The sequence below is a fragment of the Geotrypetes seraphini genome, chromosome 14, assembly GCF_902459505.1.
Source record: "Geotrypetes seraphini chromosome 14, aGeoSer1.1, whole genome shotgun sequence".
In the NCBI taxonomy this organism is placed as follows: Eukaryota; Metazoa; Chordata; class Amphibia; order Gymnophiona; family Dermophiidae; genus Geotrypetes; species Geotrypetes seraphini.
The window spans coordinates 20,629,966-20,645,927 of record NC_047097.1 but is presented as its reverse complement, the minus strand read 5'-3'; the positions used below and the strand labels follow the sequence as shown (position 1 = coordinate 20,645,927).

The window sequence follows — 15,962 nt, the reverse complement described above, 5'->3', positions numbered from 1 at the left end:
AACTGCCGGCCTCAGCAGCGATTCTGCTCTGTTGCCCGCAAATCCCCCTCCTGCTTTCTGTCTGCTGCAATCCACCCAGGAAGAAACAGGAAGCTGCATCATTGGCAGACGTGGAAAGCAAGAAGGGGAGCCACAGGCGACGTAGCTGAATCACTGCCGAAGCCGGAAGATTTATCAGCTTGACAAGGGACATCGGACCAGACGAGAAGACTGGGAACATGCTGGGCCATGGGGGCTACCCAGAGCCTTGGGGTTGGGCCATGACTCCAAGGCCATGTCTGGCACCTTGGTACACCACTGCCCAAAATTATATAGGAAGGAAAAGCATAAAATAATCCAATAAATCACCAAAATATTAATCTCTTCTGATATTCAGGGGGGTAATTCCAGATCAGAAGCCCACTCAAACATTTAAGTGGAGAAAAATATCTCATTAAAGCCCATACAGGCTACGACCATACTGCTAGCACAAACGTACAAGCAAACGCAGTGGTCATATACCAGTCATAGGTCGAAAAAACTCCACTTACCGGTACTCATTACATCAGGCAGTGATCCAATCCACCCCAAATAGCAGGAATTGCAGAGTCTAAGGTTTAATTCATAGGGACAAGCAAACACAGTCACAAATAGCAAGAGGCAGGAAGCCTAACTTTACCAAGGGAGCTCTTCTCTCTCAATGAGAGTTTCAAATTTATTTCAAGGATGCTCTTTCCCTGAAAACAGCGAAAGAGAGGTGTCGAGGCAATGGACTGGGCCTGGAGTAGTTCAATGAGCATGCCTTGACCCCGCAATCAGTATGTAACATGGTTTGTTATATGCCAGCTAGCTGCGGTTGTTGCATGCGGGGTTTTCATGTGCAAAAATATGAAATTTTGCCGCAGTTTGGTTTGTGGTGTATTATCTTTACGTGTTTTTTTATTTGTATTTCATGCCTAGTGTCCGCTATATGCTAGGTCGAGGATTTGAAAAAGAAAGCCAGAGACCTGCGCCTCCATCATCCGCGCTGGGTTCGCCCCATAAGGAAAAATCTGGCCAACACCCCAGGTATGCCCTACAGACTTGGGGTGATGTGAATAGCATAAATAGAATTTTTTGCCTTGTTAACTGTTCCTGCATCACTATTTTAAAAAGTTGATTGATTGTTGGCCAATTTTTAGCAGATCCTTTCTTCATTTAACATATTTGGGTATTCTGGGGTGTTCAGGCGGTGTCTCAGTATCCACAGCACTGTTTTTAAAGAAATGTTCTGGCATGTTATTTTTTTCTCCCATATTCTTTCTGTTCAGATGCAAGCTTGGAGGAGGAAGATCAGAAGGAAGAGGAGGAGGAGGAGGATGAAGAGGAAGAGGAGGAGGGTGCAGCGGCTACTGCTCCTGCTCCATACCACCCCTTTCTGATGCCGTGCAGGCGCACCCTTCCACCTTCCCCGCTGGGCCCTCCGTCCCTCCGTTCCCCAACCCCCCCCCCCCTCTCAGGCTGGTCCATCTAACCTCGCCCCACCACGTGAACATCCTTCTGCCACCTAGCCACACCCATCCCCCTCAAGGATCCCGCTAAGGAAGCAGCCCCGCCCCAGCCCTGTACCTTCCTTCCCCATGCCATACTTTCGTCCACTGAGAATAAACACCCCCTGGTTCCTCCAAGAGACCTCCTTCCACCACTGGCCCGATCCTTGAGCACTTCGAGGGCCTCAATGTTTCAAGTGATAAGTGTTCCCCAGGCATAAATGTTTATCCAGGTGTTTTACATTGAAAGAGTTGCTAAACAAGGCTCGTTACTCTTGGAACATTGCCGATAGTGCTGAAGGGTATTATATAGAAAGGCCTTAACCATATATCAACCCTACAATTGTATACCAAATTAGATAAAGGGAAGATAATCTATTGAATATATAAAATTATCAAATCATCGGAACTAATTCCATTCAAATTTGAAAATGAACACCATTATAATATCTAAATTAAAAAATGTAAATCAAAATATTATTATAAATATTTAAAAAGATTGTAATTAAATCATAATCCTAATTGAGTGTTAAAATGTTTGAGAAAAATTGTGGTGGACATATCATAAATTATACAGGTCTTTGGAACCTCTTATGAGGTTCCTGTCTTGTATACTGTTGTAATCATTTATGTCCACTGCCCCCTACCACTAAAAAACTTGTATTTTATTTATTTTAATCAATTTAATAAATACTTAGTTTGAAAAATTACTAATCTGAAATATTTTTATAAAAAATTAATAATACCTACGTGTGTGTAAGCAAAACTAAATTATAATTTCATTTTGAATTGTAATACAATAAATATGTGGACTCAAAATTATAAAGTACATAACTTAAGATTATAAAGTGCTTAACGTGCATGTGCATAAAAAACTTGTTAATTGATCTATTTTAATTAATTTATGATTATGGTTATAACTATATCACTATAAATAAATGAAACTGGAAATGTGTTCCTAAAGCATGCATTTACTGCAATCCATTAAATAAATTATATGCAAGATAACTGTTATATGTTGAGAAGGCAACACTTAGCTTGGAACCTGCCATCATCAACGTTGATACGGATAAAGAACTCCCGACGCCTTTAGCTTGAATAGGCATTTCAACCCAAACATGGGTCTTCTTCGGGGGAAGATTTTCAGACTAACGCTGCCGGGCTGAACTGGCTTAACGCCCAAATAATTTCAGAATGAAAATCCTCCCTGTGTGTTCTTATACTGTGAACAAAGTCCTTTTAAATATTCATAATAATATTTTGATTTACATTTTTTAATTTAGATACTATAGTGGTGTTCATTTTCGAATTTGAATGGAGTTAGTTCTGATGATTTGATAATTTTATATATTCAATAGATTATCTTCCCTTTATCTAATTTGATAGTGCTGAAGGGGACAGTAAAAAAACAGGAACATGTGTGAGGGAGACTTAAAAACAACAAAGAAACAAATAAATGAAGGGAGGCCAAGGACCGTTACATACCTTGATGGACAGCTTCTCTGGGCCCAGTTACAACCCTGGTTGTTTGACTATATGTGGCAGGAGCATGTCCTAGATGAAGGAAAATTTTTTTTAAAAACTAGGTTCCCAAAATCTCCTAAGTCAAAAACTTTTAACAATGCACTAAAGTATCGTAGCCCAAGCTCAAGGATCCCTGGGCATGTGCAAACACACAAAAAGAAGAGGTGCACAAGATATGAAGTTTGTGAAAATTATTTGGGTAGTCCACACAGAACAACAGTGGTATCCTTATTAGCTGTGTCCCACGCTGAAACTGGAATGGGTGCAACTCTGTGTCCTCAGTGTAGATAGCTGAGAGCGCTGAAGGCAAGAGGAAAAATAGGCGATAAGGATTGAAAAAAAACCTATATGAAACTGAAAGCAAGGGAAGCAAATGAGCGCCACTTACCTCGATACACAGCTTCAGCGGGGCAACTAGGCGGCCTAGTTGGTTGCACAGGTGTCGACATTGTGGTTCCTAGTATATACAATAGACCACAATGAATTAGTGACAGACACATTGGGTGGCACCTTCAATATGCAAGATAGGACAAATATAAAAGAAACCCATTAGACTTAAAACTTACCCGCGTGTGATGGAGATGACCATTCATGACACGTGTGTGCTGCCCGCCAAGAAGCATTGGTATCTTGGACACCTTCAAAGGAGAAATCACAATTAGGAATGGGATACACATAAGGTAGGGGGGTTGAAGATCTTGCACATGGAGGTTACTTACCGCGTATGATTGGGCTAGAACATACCGGATATGCCATAGTGGGGGACGCATGTGGAGCCATAGGGGGTTCCACAGGTGGGGCCAAACTATATACATGAGTTGAACCTGTGGAGATAAAGCGACGTGCAGATTAGTATCTCGCACACCAGGAATGGAGAAATAACAATGAAGGAGTGTAGAGGTTTGAACATCTTGCACATGGAGGTTATTTACCACATGAGATAGGGCTTGAACCATTGTGCCATTGTGGTGGATGCATGAGGAGCCATAGGTTCGAACCTGTGGATAAAAATCAGTGAACAGATTAGTATCTTTCACACCTTGAAAGGAAAAATTACAATGCGGAATGGTGTACACATATGCTGAAGGAGGAGTAAGGGGGTGCTTAACATCAAACAAGGAGGATACTCACCATGTATGATAGGGCTAGAAGAGACTGTAGGTACCATACAGGGTGCAGCAGGGGGAGCCATGGGGTGTTCTGCAGGTGGAGCCACAGTATACACATGATGGTTCGAACCTGTGGAGATAAAGCATTGCACATATTGTTATCGTAGCCTGGCCCATTGACCTAAATAGTAAAATTCTAAAAAAGTATATCAATTGAATAACATACCTACTGAAGCTTGTGGAGTACAAGTGGGGGTCACAATGCGGGACTCCATTAAGGTCTGCAAAGCCTCACTGTGTCTAACGACCTCCTTCATCAGCGCAAGGTTCTGTCTCCGCAGATCATTATTCTCAATGGTGGTTTCATGGTTCTGCCTCTAGAGATCCTTAACAGTTTTATGGAGCTTATGGTTCTGCCTATGGAGATCAAGCATAGCATTAGTGTGAGTCTGCATCGCAGTGGTAAGGCTAGCAATATTCTGAGACATTGCATGTGCACCCTCACCAATGTTTCTCAATACATTATGCGCATCGTCGTTCCACCTCGGTTGATCAGCCACAGCAGACTGCAGGATATGAATAACTGCGTCCCGAGCTTGCTTGTCCCCATGGGCCCTCACACGCCTTCTCCCTAGGAACTGCCTCACCCTCGAGGGGACACCCGACAGGGCAGGTCAAGGAGACAAAGGGCATGATTGCTGTGTTAACACTGTCTGTTCCACCGTCTCATCTTCAATATATTGCATGGTGGGCGGAATTTGATCCACAGGGAATGTCAATTGAGAAAGTTCTAAAAGTAACAAAATAGGTTAAAACAAAAAGAAATATTCACCCGACACTCACACCTTGCAAACAGCATGCAAATTACTCGCCTTCATCTGCATAAAGGTCCGATGACACACAAGATGATGGTCCCCCGACCTGACCCTGTAAAGCCACACACGACATCCCCTCCTGTGTATGCTCTGAAGGAAGAAATAAAGCAGTTATTTTAGATAATAGACTTAAACATGTATTGTACAAGAATACATCCCACCCTCCTGAAATCACAACTCACCATCTTCAAGAATCAGATTTGGCGTGGCAGAAACTTGGTCAACCGCTGTACATCTCCTTTTCTGTCCCCTCCTGAGATAGAGAAAGGTATTTGAGATGACAGACATATATATGAAATGTACATTAAAACATACCATCCTAATCTAATCTAATCTAAACCTTAAGTTTATATACCGCATCATCTCCATGAGAATGGAGCTCGACACGGTTTACAAGAACTTAAAATAGTGGGTAGAGAAGAAGAAAAAGGATTACATGAACTTATGTGTAGAAAGGGGGAGAGAAAGGGGGGGGGAAGGATAGAGCTACAATTTGCTGAAAAGCCAGGTTTTCAGTTGTTTGCGGAATAACTGAAGGGAGCTCAGGTTCCGCAGCGGGGTGGTGAGGTCGTTCCAAAGACCTGTGATTTTGAAGAGAAGGGATTTTCCCAGTTTGCCTGAATAGTGGATGCCGCGTGGAGAGGGGAAGGCTAGTTTAAGCCTTTGGGCAGTTCTGGAGGAGTCGGGACTGGAGGAGTTGAAAGACAGTGGGATAAGAGGAGGCAGGATTCCGTGAATGATCTTGAAAGCCAGGCAGGAACATTTGAAATGGATTCTGGAAATTATTGGGAGCCAATGAAGTTTGGCAAGGAGTGGGGAGGCATGGTCAGACTTGCGTTTTGAGAAGATCAGTTTGGTTGCAGTATTCTGGATTAGCTGGAGTCTTAGAATACTTTTTTTTGATAGATTTAAGTAGATGGCGTTGCAGTAATCTAGTTTGGAGAGGACGATGGATTGGACAAGGATGGCAAAGTGTTGTTGGCTGAAGTAGGATCTAGCTTTCCTCAGCATGTGAAGGCTGAAAAAGCATGATTTTGCCAAGGAGTTGAGGTGGTCATTGAGGGAGAGAGAGGAATCGATAGTGATACCAAGGATCTTGCATGAGAACTCGAGCTGTAGTGTATCGCCTGTGGGTAGTGTGAAAAGTGTGGGCAGGTGTTCGAATTTTGGGCCGAGCCAGAGTAGTTTTGTTTTAGATTCGTTTAGTTTCATCTGTACCGAGAGGGACCAGGCACGGAGTCTCATTATGCAAGCTGTAATGTTTTCGTGGAGGTTGGTGAGGTTCTGGTCAGTCTCAAGGAGGACAAGGATGTCATCTGCATAAGTGTAGATTGTTTCCAGGGGGGATAGTTGAAAGAGTTTCAGGGAGGACATGTAGATGTTAAAGAGAATAGGGGAAAGGGATGATCCTTGAGGGACACCGCAAGATGAAGTCCAAGGAGTGGACATGGTGCCATTTGTGTTGACGGTGTAGGAACGGGAGCGTAAGAAGTTTGAGAACCACATTAGGACGGTGGAGTCGATTCCAATCTCGGAAAGTTGGTAAAGTAGTATGTCGTGATGGACGACATCAAAAGCAGCGGAAAGATCGAATTGTAGTAGGACAGCGAATTTGTTACGTGAGTGTAGTTGTTGTACCTTTGAAATTAGGGAAACTAGGAGGGATTCAGTGCTAAAGCAGGGTCTGAAGAAATGTTGGTAGGGGTGAAGAATGGAGAATCTCTCGAGATAGGAGGAGAGCTGGGTAGCAACTATGGTTTCTAGAAGTTTGGTAAGTAGAGGGATATTTGCTATGGGATGGTAGTTTGATGGTAGGGAGGGGTCGAGATCGGCTTTTTTCAGAATAGGTGACAAGGCAATGTGGCCCATTTTTGTGGAGAACAAGCCTGATAGTAGAGCAGAGTTAATGAGTCTCGTAAGGGAGGAGATGGCCTGTGCAGGAATGTTTTCATAAAGGTGGGATGGGAAAGGATCTAAGATGCATTTGCAGGATTTCAGTCTGAGGCAGAGTTTAGAGATCTGGGGTTCAGATATGGGTTCAAATGTCGTCCAGGATCTATCCGCTGGGATAGGGTTTGAGTCATTGGGAGGAAGAGAATTGTAAGAGACTGCTGAGGGGAAAGAGCTCCTTATGGTGGAAATCTTTTCATTGAAAAATTTGGCTAAGTCGTTTGCGGAAGGAGGGGAGAGGGGAGAGGTGGAGTCGTTTTTTGAGGTTAAGTTTCGCCAGATGTAGAACAGAGTACTATTTTGATTTTTTGATCTGGTGATTTTATCTCCATAGAAATTCTTTCTTGCTTTTTTTTAGTATTGTGTTATAGCACTTGATGTTGTCTCGCCAGGATTGTTTGTCTGAGGGGGATTTCGATTTTTTTCCATTTCCATTCCAGGGCTCGACAATTCTGTTTTAGTTCCCTGTGATATGGAAGGTACCAGGGGGCTTTGTGGGAGTGGGAGATAGATTTTGTAGATAAAGGGGCCAGAGCGTGGTAGGTAGTCCCGGAAAGGGTAACCCAATTATGCCAGTTGGACTCTGGGTCTGTGTGTTTAGGAGAAGGGGGAAGTTGGTTAAGAAATTGGGTCCAGAACAATTCGCTCGTGATTTTTTTGCGGTAGGTGATAGATTTTGTGGGCCGGGGTGGAGTACCTAGATGAGACATGAAGATGGGGAGGCAGAAAGAGCCTAGAAGGTGGTCAGACCACGGGACAAGGTCCCAGCGGGCCTCTTCGGCAGAAGTTTTGTGCTCAGTCAGGTCGAGGAAGCTGATGATGTCTAGTTTATGTCCTTTATCATGGGTAAGTGTGGGTGGAGGAGTGGTGAAGCCAAGGGAGGTGAGGAAGTCTTTGAATTCAGTTGTGTCCATGCTGGTGTTATCGTCAAGGTGGAGGTTAATATCTCCTATGATCAGTAGTCTCTGGAATTTTAGGAAGACTCTTGTTATAGTCTCTAGGACAAGTTCAGAGGATTTAATCCAGGGGATAGGAGGGCGGTAGAGAAGCAAGATGCCTAGTGGGTGGGGTTGGAGTTCGTCTTTAACTGAAGCTAGTATGAATTCTAGAGAGGTATGGCTGCCCTTTTCAAGGAGCTGAACATTGAAGAATGATTTGTAAAGCAGAGCCAGGCCTCCTCCTTTCCGGTTGATTCTGGGTGAGAAGAGGCCGTGGTAGCCAGGGGGGCAGAGTTTGTTTTGTGTGAAAGTATCGTCTTTTCCGATCCATGATTCTGTGATGCACACGAAACCCGGATCGGAGTCATCGAGTAGGTCTTTTATTATTTGGGTCTTGTTGCGGACTGATCTGGCGTTACAGTAGAGTGTGGGGACCGGGGTGAGAGAGACAGAGGTGAGGTTGGGTAGGTTGGCTGGAGGGACAGGCTTTAAGGAGGAGTGGTTTCTTCCTCTGTGTTTTTTGTTGTGATGAGTTCTAGTGTGTACTAGTGTGGGGTTTCTGAGGCCTGGGCAGGTGTTTGAGACTGTGGAGTCGGGGAGGTTGGGGGAGAGAGATATTTGGCAGTGAGAAGTATTGGTGAAAGAGCAGAGAAGTAGAAGGAGGAGCCAGGAGGGTGGCTTCATGGTGGGAGCGAGGAGAGATAGTGAGAGAGGGTTTGGGCAGAGCTTGTCAGGCAGGAGGTGGGAGAGATTAGTGCTGCTAGTAAGATGCAGGCTGAGGAGGGGCTAGGCTGTATAAGAGGTAGTAGTGATGGGCAGAGCAGGCTAAGTAAGTGGTGGTAGAGCTAGACATGCAATGAACATGCGATAACAGTAGAGGAGTAGTACAGGCTATATATGCAATGTCAGGCTAAGATATGCAGTAGCTGGTTTTACATGCGGTTATACTTATAACAAGTGGTGACAGGTTGTGGTAACAAGTAACATGCGGTGGTAGGTTAAAAATAAGTAGTAGCAGGTTGTAAATGCAGCTATACAGGTAACAAGTAGTAGCAGGTTGTAAATGCAGCTAGTAAGTAGCATGTTAATGCAGCTATATAGGTAACAAGTACTAGCAGGTTGTACATGAAGTAATCAGTGATTGTTTTAGCAGGCAATAGGTGCAGAAATATATCAGATGCAGATTGTAACAGAAAAAAAAGGTCTGTGCAGAGATTTTGGGGGAAAAAAAAAAGCTCCGTGGGAGAGCTGGATGTCAGGACTCTGAGCACTGCCGAACTGCAGTCTCACCCGGAGGAAAGAAAACACAATTCCCTCAGAGCCTGGCGTGCTCCTTCTCAAGTGTCTTGGCATTAGAGGACAGCATTAGAGTGGCCCCTCTTTGCTGCTGTGTTGAAACCAGCTGATAGAATCCTCAGGAAGAGCAGCAGTTAGGAGAGATGAAAGAAAACACAGTTCCCTCAGAGCCTGGTGTGCTTTTTCACAAGTGTCTTGGCACTAGAGGACAGCGTTCGAGTGGCCCCTCTTTGCTGCTGTGTTGAAACCAGCTGATAGAATCCTCAGGAAGAGCAGCAGTTAGGAGAGATGAAAGAAAACACAGTTCCCTCAGAGCCTGGTGTGCTTTTTCACAAGTGTCTTGGCACTAGAGGACAGCGTTAGAGTGGCCCCTCTTTGCTGCTGTGTTGAAACCAGCTGATAGAATCCTCAGGAAGATCCCAGCTCACCTTCCTCTGCATTCCTAGACATCGAAGGGGCAACAGGCTCAACAGTACACAATTTTCATTTCTGTCCTCTTCCCCCGGGAAACGCTGAAGGATCTAGGGCGCATTCAGCCCCTGTCTGGCCAATAGACACAAGAGAATGTGTTTGCGCTATAAGATAAAATATACTCAGAATGTTAATTCATCAAATTTCAAGTTTAATTAATTTTTTTTTTTTTTTTTAATTCTTTATTCATTTTCAATCTTACATCAAGTGTACAAACAGTGAAACAATACAATTAAAACATCTTTCTAATTTATCTTACAATACATAAAATTACCACCCTCCCCTCCCATCATTCCTCTATTATTTTCCCAATATGAATATTAAAAAAATATATCTCCCCCCCCCCCTCCCAAACATTAGACGGTGTAAATTTCAATAGAAAATGGTGTTTACTCATTACAATAAGAAGTTAATGGCTCCCAAATTTTATTAAATTTCTTATAGTTCCCTTGTTGTATAGCTATTGTTCTTTCCATTTTATATATGTGATATAATGAGTTCCACCAGAAATTATAATTGAGTCTACTGTAATTTTTCCAATTACTTGTGATGTGCTGAATGGCGACTCCTGTCATTATCAATAAAAGTTTATTGATAGGACCTAGAAATCCTCACCTGCAAAATTTCCAAAACAGACTGTATAGATAACCTAATCGTCACGCTATTCTATATACCCCCTAATAAATGGAATCAAGCAAAAGATGATTTCTACGAGCACCTTCTTGCGAACTCCTCAGCAGGTACCTACAATCTCTTAGCAGGAGACATCAACCTACACCTAGAACAGAAAGAGAACTCAAATGTCGCAGACCTTCTCTCCTTCCTCACGACACTAGGCTTCTCCAATCCCCCCCAAACCACAACCCATAACAAAGGCCACCACCTCGACCTCATCACCTTTCTCTCCAATACCAACACCACCCCCAATATAAATCTCTTAGACCAAACCTGGTCAAATACCCCCTGGTCTGACCACCTCCTGTGCAATTTTGAACTTGCCTGGCACAAAAAACAACCTGAGAAAAAGCCTAACCCCATCCATACAAAGCAATTCATCTGGACAAGAGAACATCTTAATCCAGCAGACTTCTTTTCACACTACACTCTCATCTCCGACTCCGACGTAGACCCCAACTTCCACCTAAATTGGGAAAAATTTAGCGACCAGGTTCTTAACACCACTGCCCCTCTTAAACTTCACTCGAAAACTCTTCGCCCCTCAAACAGCTGGTTTGACGCGAACCTCCTGACCATAAAACGAGAAGTCCGGAAACATGAAAGAATCTGGCGTAAATCAGGGACTGATTTAGACAGACTTACCTGGCGACTGAAAGTCAAAGAATACAAAAAACAGATCATCGATAAGCGCAGTAAACACTACTCCCAACTAATAAACTCCCCTTCTCTAAACAGCAAAGCACTTTTTAGACTAGTTAACTCCCTATTCGACATAGACTCTCACAAACGCTCCACCTCCGACCTCCCTCCCTCCGCAATCACTCTAGCCGACCACTTCGCAAACAAAATCCACACTCTAAAACTGTCTCTTTCAGCTCACAGCCCCGATCCCCCACTCAACCTACGCGCAGCAGATACAGAAGGTTCAATAGCCGACATGTCCTGGACCTCCTTTGTAAATCCTGACTGGAATCTATTCCTCGAACTTTATTCTAAATACGCCAATTCCAACTGCCTATTAGACACTTGTCCTCCCACCATCATGAAATGCGCCCCCCCCCCCCCCTCATTCAAAGCAGAACTCTTCAATTGGGTATCTCTATGCCTGTCCACTGGACACTTCCCGTCCGAACTTGGCCACATCCTCATTTCCCCAATCCCTAAACAACCCAAGGAGCCAATCTCTTCCATCACCAACTACAGACCCATCGCCAACATACCACTCTTCCAAAAACTCATGGAAGGTCTTGTCAACAACAACCTTACGAATTACCTCGACAAGTTCAATATTCTCCATGACTCCCAGTCCGGTTTCTGCCCAAATCATAGCACCGAAACCGTCCTAGCTGCCCTGACAAATTACCTCCTCCACCTGTTCTCACTGGGTAAAAGCGCCCTGATACTTCAATTCGACCTGAGTAGTGCCTTCGACCTGGTCGACCACGACATTATGCTCAACTGCCTTGACTCCATCGGCATCTCCGGACAGGTAATAGATTGGTTCACAGGCTTCCTAACAAACCGTACCTACCAGGTCCACAGTAATGGAGCCTTCTCCCACCACTGGCGTAACCCTTGTGGAGTCCCACAAGGCTCTCCCCTATCCCCCTCTCTATTCAATATTTACTTGACCCCTCTGGCACGAAGCCTAGCAAACTCTAACCTAAAATCGTTCATATATGCAGATGACATCACCATCATTGTCCCCATTACCTCACTCACTCTAGAAACGGAAAAACTCATCGCATCTATCCTCACCAAGTTAGAACTGTGGACCTCAAAACTCAAATTAAAATTGAACTCTGAAAAAACCAAAATCTTCCTAGCGAGTCCTAACCACAAATTAACAAACACTTCCCTCAGATTGAATGGGCTAGATTACCCTATCTTACCCACCATAAAAATCCTTGGAGTCATCCTGGACCGCACCCTAACCTTCGATGACCATACCAGTGCCCAGGTGAAAAAATGTTTCTGTACCCTCTGGAAACTGCGCACCATCAAACGCTACTTCGACCACCAAACCTTCCGTCTACTCGTTCAATCTCTGGTATTAAGCATATTAGACTACTGCAACATTATTTACCTGGGATCCTATAAAAATACCATCAAACGTCTTAGAACAGTCCAAAATGCGGCCGTCCGCCTCATCTATGATCTCAAAAAATACGACCATGTTAGCCCCTACTACACCAAACTCCATTGGCTTCCAGTAGAGGCAAGGATCATCTTTAAGTTCGCCTGCCTCTGTTTCAAAACTCTTACAGGATCTTCCCCAATCTACTTGTCTGAGCACCTTGAAATAGCAGGCCCCTCTCGCACACGAAACGCCCACCTATTCACCTTTCCCTCCCTAAAAGGCTGCCTCTACAAGAGATTCATTGATAGAACCCTAGCATTCCAAGCGGGCAAATGGAACAATTGCCTTACCGCCCTCATCTCCAGCTCCCCGCCCTACCACCTGTTCAGGAAGTCACTAAAAACCTACCTCTTCGACAAATTCCGCTAACGCTGCCTTCCCTCCTTCCCTGCACCCTCCTGACCTCGACATGCCTCCATTCCCTCTGACTACGCCCCCCTCCCAAGCCACTATGGCCTCTCTTTCTCAATCTCTGTTTTATCTAATTGCCCTGCCTTTTCATTGCCTCACATTTAACATCACTGTAAATGTACCACCGCTATAACATGTAACATCGCTGTATACATACAGTCTCTTCTTTAGTATATGCCTTTTTATTACTGTTATTTATGTAACATCTCTGTAAATGTAACAACACTGTAATATGTATCATCACTGTAAATGTACAGTCTCTTCTATTGTTAACCGCATTGAACTTCTATGGTATTGCGGTATACAAGAATAAAGTTATTATTATTATTATTATTGATATTTTGCTCTTTTTCCTCATTGACATACCAAATAGTATTGTATCATAAGATAATGCCATATGCTTTTCCAATAAACAACTTACTTGATCCCAAATTGAGTACCAAAGGCTAAGATAAAGGGACATAAGAACATAAGCAGTGCCTCCGCCGGGTCAGACCATAGGTCCATCCTGCCCGGCAGTCCGCTTCCGCGGCGGCCCAAACAGGTCACGACCTGTCTGAATCACCAGAAGGGGCTCCCTTGCCACCTTGGTTTCTCATTGAAGTCCTATCTTCCCATCGAAGTCCTAACCCTCCGGTCTTGCACATGCACGACCTGTTGGGTTTCTATACTTATTACCTGGTTAGCTTTCTATACTTGTGTTACATCCCAGCTCCTCCCTCAGTATCCCACGATCCCTTTATCCCTCAGGAATCCGTCCAATCCCTGTTTGAATCCCTGTACCGTACTCTGCCTGATCACTTCCTCCGGTAGCGCAATTCCAAGTGTCCACGACCCTTTGGGTGAAAAAAAACTTCCTTGCATTTGTTTTGAACCTATCTCCCTTCAGTTTCTCCGAATGCCCCCTCGTACTTGTTGTCCCCTTCAGTCTGAAGAATCTGTCCCTATCCACCCTCTCTATGCCCCTCATGATCTTGAAGGTCTCTATCATATCTCCCCTGAGCCTCCTTTTTTCCAGAGAGAAGAGCCCCAGCCTATCCAACCTCTCGGCGTATGGGCAGTGTTCCAGCCCTTTTACCAGTTTCGTTGCTCTCCTTTGGACTCTCTCAAGTACCGCCATGTCCTTCTTGAGGTGCGGCGACCAATACTGAACGCAGTATTCCAGATGTGGACGCACCATCGCTCGATACAATGGCATGATGACTTCCCGCGTCCTGGTTGTTATGCCCCTCTTTATGATGCCCAGCATCCTGTTGGCTTTTTTCGAGGCTGCTGCACACTGTGCAGATGGCTTCAGTGATGCATCCACCAGCACACCCAAGCCTCTCTCAAGTCTGCTGTCTCCCAACAATGCCCCCCCCCCAATTTGTAGTTGAACAACGGGTTCTTTTTCCCTATATGCATGACCTTGCATTTTTCCACGTTAAAGCGCATTTAACAATAAAACAAAAGATGATCCAAAGTCCCTACTTCAAGATTACAGTGCCAGCATCTATTAGACTGAACTATTTAACTTTTGAATTCTAACTGGGGTCCAAAACGCTCTATGCAGAAGAAAAAAAACAAGTTTATCTCATAGATGCAGACACTGTACATCTCATCTTCCAAGACCAAATTTGTGGCCATTGAGATGCTGAAATTTGATGCTTATTCTCAATGCTCCAAATATCTCTAAGACCATTTTTGGGTTTAATTAATTTTAATATACTGACCATCGACGTGCACCTGGCCGGTTTACAATGCTAAAAATGAAAGGTTAAAATAAATTATCATAGGGGGAGGGGAAATGTGAACATTAAATGGACAAATTACAGATACGAACACGAGCTTGAGGGTGAAGAGGGAGGGGAAAGTTATTAATTACATCATTAAAAACAAATTAATTAAAGGGAAGAGGGGGGAGGATATAACATCAGGAAGAGGGATCGCTTCTTGAAAGCGGTTCATATTTATTTTGCTAGCTGTTGGAGTGGAAATATTTAAATGCTATGGTATGCGTCTTCACATAAATTTAGTTTATTTAAGTAATACATACTAAAAACCAATTTTATTTTTCTATATCATTTCATAAAATCAACACATTTGTGTATTGATAACAATTATTTATAAAGTGCAGGGTGCAATCAGGTGGAACAGCTGGGTTAAGCTACAAATATTCTATGTACGCGGTTAGCTAAGATCATCTATTAGATGTTTAATTCATGAAGCAGCAGTCAATGTATACTTAGCTCAAAGTGATATCTGTTGAAATTCTTTAACTTTTCTTCTTTGTTTATCGCGGTTCAAAAGATAAAACACAAATCGGTTAGAACAACAAAACAGCATAAAACATGTGACGTAGAAATGTGAAATAACCACAAAAAAGGACACAAAACTCACCATTTTCATCATCGCTGGGTGGCGCTGATGTGTCCACCCCACCAGGGACACCCACTACCTGTTCAGGCCGCAGCATCTGAAAAACACGACGCTCCAGATCAGTCAGCTGTACAGCACATGGAGGGCCACCACCCTTTCCATGCCTGTATATCTTGCTGGGCTTGGCCTTTACCACGCCACGGATGTCCTGCCAACGGTGCTTGCATTGCGGGACAGTGCATTTACAAACACCGAGGGCGGTGACATCAGACGCTATTTTGGACCAAATAGCCAGTTTCATCCTAGAGGAAAGCCTTGCGTTCTGGAATAGATCTTTAAACTTTTCCACCACACCATCTACAAGAACAGCAAGCTCTTCATCTGTGAATCTGCGTGCTCTGACCTTAGTGTTGAACACCTCCTGTGCCTCCATATCTCCTGCAATTGAAAGTAACAGGTTAGAATAACGAACCCCCCCCTCCCCCCAAGAGTACTCTCATATCGCCATACCCTCCAACCTTAAGGTTTAGAAACAAAAATGCCCATATATGTCCTGGAATTTAAAAGAAGTACCAGGTTACACTGAATAACCCCCTTATCCGACGGGTCTCCTCACACCCTCCCCACTGATCTGCAAACAAACGGCTCACACTTTTAAACAACTTGGAAGAGAAATAGGATGGAGAGTTGGGAAGCCAGCTTAC

At 43.9% G+C, this 15,962-nt stretch overlaps 1 long non-coding RNA gene across 1 annotated transcript; it reads right to left on the bottom strand.

Moving 5' to 3' along the window:
* Positions 1 to 5,013: 5,013 nt before the first annotated feature.
* LOC117348671 lies at positions 5,014 to 15,250 on the bottom strand. The gene is made up of 4 exons (XR_004537030.1): positions 14,613 to 15,250; positions 9,629 to 9,775; positions 5,199 to 5,269; positions 5,014 to 5,106 (listed from the first exon to the last, which is right to left on the bottom strand). It is a non-coding gene; the product is annotated as an uncharacterized LOC117348671 (long non-coding RNA).
* Between the last annotated feature and the right edge of the window lie 712 nt (positions 15,251 to 15,962).